The sequence below is a fragment of the Rana temporaria genome, chromosome 4, assembly GCF_905171775.1.
Source record: "Rana temporaria chromosome 4, aRanTem1.1, whole genome shotgun sequence".
Lineage (NCBI taxonomy): Eukaryota > Metazoa > Chordata > Amphibia > Anura > Ranidae > Rana > Rana temporaria.
Window position 1 is genome coordinate 255,287,439 of NC_053492.1, and position 6,000 is coordinate 255,293,438.

The following is a 6,000-nucleotide window of genomic DNA, read 5'->3' on the forward strand; positions in this document are numbered from 1 at the left end:
GGCGTGACTGCTGAAATCCTGTACTGCATTTGAGCGATATGCTCAATGACACTTTTGTGGGGTGTCTGCTCCCCCTCCCAAGTTTCCTTGGCTATGTCTGAGAGTCCCCGAGGGTGTCTCCCATAAAGAAACTCAAATGTAGAGTACCCTGTAGAGGACTGGGGAACCTCCCTAAAAGCAAACATCAAGTATGGTATCAGGAAGTTCCAGTTTTTCCCATCTTTGTCAACAACCTTTTTTAACATGCTCTTTAACGTCTTTTTGAAACGTTCCACCAAGCCATCCGTTTGAGGATGATACACCGAGGTTCACAACGGCGTCACCTTAAATAACTTGCACGGTTCCCTAGTTATTTGTGACATAAACGGGGTGCCCTGGTCTGTAAGGATTTCTTTAGGCATGCCAACCCAACTGAACACCATGAACAGCTCTTTGGCAATGTTTTTAGCAGATGCAGTGCGTAAGGGAACTGCCCTGGGGTAACGGGTAGCATAATCCATGATTACAAGGATATGCTGATGACCTTGGGCAGACTTGGGGAGTGGACCCACAAGGTCCAGGGCGATCCTTTCAAAGGGTACCTCAATAATGGATAAACAGAGAGAAGATCGCGCTAATATAGCCTAATTGGTGCTGTGTGCTGAAAACAGCTAACCAAAAAACAAATAATAATGACTATAAGTGAATATACTGATCAGTAATTATATCGAAAATATAATACATTAATGCAAAAATATACATGTAAAAAAACAGTCGCAAATGAATCGTGATCCAATATAGAGTCCACCATAAAGGAAAGAAAGTTCATAATAAATAGAAAAGGTCAACAAAACATCCCAGGAAAAAGGTGATGAGAAAGGCACTTCAACCAAGTTCACAACACTGCCTCTTACCGAATTTAAATGATCTCTAAATTATAGGAGATCAGAAACAGCATAAACGATGATATCCTGGAAAGGATTATCCAGCTTGGGATGATCAGAAAGGTGGATGGTCTCAATCGGTATGCCAACACGGGATATATATGAAAAGGAAGAAGAGACTCACATAATGAAAAATCCTCAAGTTTAATAAGTTGTAAAAAGGAATTGCACTTACATCAGGTCAGTGAATATAAAGCATCCAGTAAAATAAGCCGGCCAGCTCTCAAACAAACAGCCTGTATCTTCCGGGTCAGATCACAATGCGCGGTGACGTCGCCTCCCTACGTTTCGTCTCAAAGGGGACGTGGTCACGGGACGAAACGAAACGTAGGGAGGCGACGTTCTGACGTCACCGCGCATTGTGATCTGACCCGGAAGATACGGGCTATTAACCGATGAAGCTGACTGATGGTCCGTCGCACCCACACACCATCAGTTAAATTACAGATCGTGTCAGAATGTGGTGACGTAAAAAAAAACAACGATGTGCTGAAAAAAATGAAGTTCAATGCTTCCAAGCATGCGTCGACTTGATTCTAAGCATGCATGGATTTTTAACCAATGGTTTTGCCTACTAACGATCGGTTTTGACCTATCGGTTAGGAATCCATCGGTTAAATTTAAAGCAAGTTGGCTTTTTTTTAACTAATGGTTAAATAACCTATGGGGCCCACACACTATCTGTTCATCAGACCGTTGTCCTCTGGTTAACCTATCGTGTGTACGAGGCCTAATGCTTGAGTGTGAATGGATTTCATTTGAAGATTTGAAATATTTTCATCCCAGATCATTTGAGGTTATTTGTTTTATGGTATTAGATTATTTTTTCTGGTATGCACAACACTCATTCATATTTATTATTTTATCACAGTACGGTGTTTGCAGCAACCACCCTTGGATAGTATATTTACTTTGAGTCTCCTATTATACACTGTGGATTTGTTCTATACAGTGGCAGCGCAGAGGTATTATTTCTTATTTACCTCTGGTACCCCCCCCTACTTGCTAGAACCTTTGAGTACTTTCCAGAAGAAGGTAGGTTAAGGGGACCTCCTGGAATATTGAGGAGGGCGCCAGCCAATCCCCAGCAAATGGGCTGGCAAGGGGTAGTGCCCTCTTAATTACTCAGAGTCAGGCCAACAGGGGCAGTATGGAGTTTGGGTGGTAGCTGGAGATGAAGTGCTGAGGAGGTTGTCGGAGGCCCTTGAGTGTAGGGGTAGCTGCCTAGTCTTGGGGGGGGGGGGTGACCTCAGGCCTGGGGCTTGGGTGCTGGAGCTATCCTCTCAAAACACATGAAATAGTCCTGTCCAGAGGCAAGAGAGCACAGCAGGAGCCAGCTAGCACATTCAGGAGATCTCCAGGAGGGCTAGTAAAAAGGGGCAGTTGCAGCCAGGTAGGCTGGTAGTGCCTAAAGAGATGGTACTGGGATCAGTAGCCACAGGAATGTAACTGGACACTGGACTTTTTCTACACACCAAAGGGGCCCACGGTCCTTGCTTGTAAAGGGCTTTTGCTTGATGTGACTGAGTACCTTGCCCAATTTACCAGTGTTCCAGCTGGGTTTGATTTGTTATTGCAAGAAAGGGATGTGCCGGAGGAAGAGGAGTGTATACAGAGAGTGTATATAGTTAAAGTGTCCCTGAAGATGTTTGTTTCAGTCAAGTGGGCATCCCATAATCATCATATCCCCATCCAAGTTTATTAACCCCTAATAAAAAATACAAAAACAAAGCTGCTGGACTGTATCCTGTCTTAAGCGAGCTTATGGAAATTTGGTGTGTCTGTCTGTACAGGGTGGGGGATCCCTAATCATAAGAGGCTCTTACGGGGCATGCGCTACATTGATTTAAAGGCTACATATGAAGTTTTATGATTAATGGTGATAAATTATATGTATTGACTATTTAATTGATCTGCATGTTTGCACATTGTGGTGTTTTCACATTATTTAAAGATACAGTGCAACAATATGTGTTATCAGTTTGTTATCAAATTTGTATTTATACAGTAGGTGAAAGCGATATTGTGTCAATCTCGCTCCCTTTCTCGGTGAGCTTAACCACCTACGAGCCCCATCGCGGGAGCCAGCGCCGAGCTGGCTTGCCGCGATGGAGACAGAGCCGTCATAGAAGCGATGGGAGATCCGACTTGGATTCCCGCCAATTCTACACGTGTGCGGCGTTTGTTATGAATCCTGAGGGGGAAGTCCCCGCCGGATTTTAAATAAAAATCCGGCATGGGTTCCCCCCTCAGGAGCATACCGGGCCCTTAGGTCTGTTATGGGTTGTAAGGAGAGCCCCCCTACGCCGAAAAAAACGGCGTAGGGGATCCCCCTACAATCCATACCAGACCCGTATCCAAAGCACGCTACCCGGCCGGCCAGGAAAGGAGTGGGGACGAGCGAGCGCCCCCCCCCTCCTGAGCCGTACCAGGCTGCATGCCCTCAACATGGGGGGGTTGGGTGCTCTGGGGCAGGGGGGCGCACTGCGGCCCCCCCACCTCAGAGCACCCTGTCCCCATGTTGATGAGGACAGGGCCCCTTCCCGACAACGAAGACATCAAAGAAGAAGCTCCCCCTGGTAAAAGAGCTAATAAAGAAGACAGGGGGAGCCTCCGGAGCAGAAAAATAAATTTTAAAAACCCTTGTGTGGTGTGTTTATTAACTTTGACATTTTTCCTACAGGTGAATGGTTAGGGGTACGATGTACCCCATATCCATTCACTTAGGGTGGGGGGCCGGTATCTGGGGGCAGTGCGCCCCCCTGCCCCAGAGCACCCAACCCCCCCATGTTGAGGGCATGCAGCCTGGTACGGCTCAGGAGGGGGGGGGCGCTCGCTCGTCCCCACTCCTTTCCTGGCCGGCCGGGTAGCGTGCTTTGGATACGGGTCTGGTATGGATTGTAGGGGGACCCCCTACGCCGTTTTTTTCTGTGTAGGGGGGCTCTCCTTACAACCCATAACAGACCTAAGGGCCCGGTATGCTCCTGAGGGGGGAACCCATGCCGGATTTTTAGTTAAAATCCGGCGGGGACTTCCCCCTCAGGATTCATAACAAACGCCGCACACGTGTAGAATTGGCGGGAATCCAAGTCGGATCTCCCGTCGCTTCTATGACGCGCTTGCTGGGATGTGCTGTCACTATTCCAGTGAGTGCGAGATCTCGGCACCATGTCGCCGAGAATCAGCGCGATGCTGTCGTGCTAAAAACACAATATCACAAACACCTACTGTATATGTTATTGAGTGCTGCTGTATTAATTATTTAATTAATTATACTTTTTTTAATTTAGTATTTGCACCAAGCAAAAACCAACAGTTTTTCTTAAACGTTTTTCACATCTGCATAAAACTTTTGCACAGTAGTGTAGGTCTGTGACTAAAAGGGTTTGATTTTGTCCTGTACCTGTATGTGTGTATTTCTGAAATGTGGGCACAGAAGGATACTGGTCTGGGGCGGGGGAGGGCTATGGGGATTACCTGCTGCTAGATGATTTGTATATGTGCAAAAGTGTAGGATGAGTATATATTTAGTATAAGGGATAGTTGCTGATGTCATTGAAAGAAATATGGACATAGAAATATTTGGTCAAAGTCATTGACCAAATATGGCCATGGAAACTGACCAAATTCTGCCCACCCTTTTTGTTTACATTTCAGCTGTCAGCAGGAAAGGCTGGGCTGACAGCTGAATGGTCAGGGAGGATGAATCAGGGATGTTATGACAATGATGTTCATGACTCCCTAACAACTAGGTACATTATTTTTTTATTTTTAGCGTGGCTCTGTTTAACTATTTACTTTGCATATGTGTGTATCTCACTTTTGAGATGCTGCTATATTGTTTGATTTATTATTTTTTTAACATGGTAGTTCTTACCTATTTATTGCCCTGCGGAAGCTGCCATATTTAATATCAGTAAAATATGATTTTCCTGCACAGCTGAAGGTTCAATACTGTGCAGCAAATGGCTGAACACCCCTAAAGTTTAGCCAAACCCTGAACTGTAAAAATTTAGACCAAAGGTTTTGTTTAGGTTTGTCTGAATTCAAGGTCTATGCCTTGTGGGAAACTTTTGGAAATTTCTGAGGGCAAATGGCTTTAGAATATTCAAAGTTTTTTTATTGAGAACAGTGCAATAAGTGTTCAGGGAGAAAGTAAAATCTCTTCAAACTGATTCTTGGATTTTAAGAGCTGCTTCAAGGATATTTGCTTAATTGTGCATTATTCAAAGGAGAGTCTAAGGCCGCGTACACGCGATCGTTCCAAACCGATGAGAATGGTCCGACGGGCCATTTGCATCGGTTCACCGCTGAAGTGGCCTGATGGTCTGATGTGCATACACACCATCGTTCCAAAAACCGATCGGGTCAGAACACGGTGACGTCAAACACACAACGTGCTGAATAAAACAAAGTTCAATGCTTCCATCATGCGTCGACTTGATTCTGAGCATGCGCGGGTTTTGAACCGATGCTTTCTGTACTAACCATCGGTTTGGACCGATCGGGCAGTGAGCAATCGGTTTGATTTTAAAGCATGTTTTAAAATTTTGGACCGAAGGACAACAGACCGATGGGCTATACACACGGTCGGTTTGGACCGATGAAACTGAACCTCGGTCCATTCTCATCGGTTTTGTCCGACCGTGTGTACGCGGCCTAAGAGTTGGAGTGTGGTATGGATCTCCTAATGCTCTCCTAGCAGTTTTGGTTCAGGAATCTCCAGGGCTAAGCAAAGGGGTAGAGATCCTTCAGGAATCTATTTCATGCAATCAAGCATGTTGGGACAAATTCGTCCTTCCCAAGGTGTCAGAGAGAGGATTAAAGTCTGTCCAGGGTCCAAGGGTTGTGTTTTAATGATAAAAAGTATAGCTTTTTTGAAAACATACCTTGTGGCTGTATTTCGTGAAATGCCAGGGAATCACTCCTGTAGATTCCAGGGGAAGTGATATACTGGGGTTATTTTGATAAAGCAGTAGAGCATGTTTGCTTGTAAACTGCATTTTAACTCTGAGGCCTTGTACTCACGACCGGATCTGTCCTCTGAAAACTGTCTGACGGACAGTTTCCGGCGAAC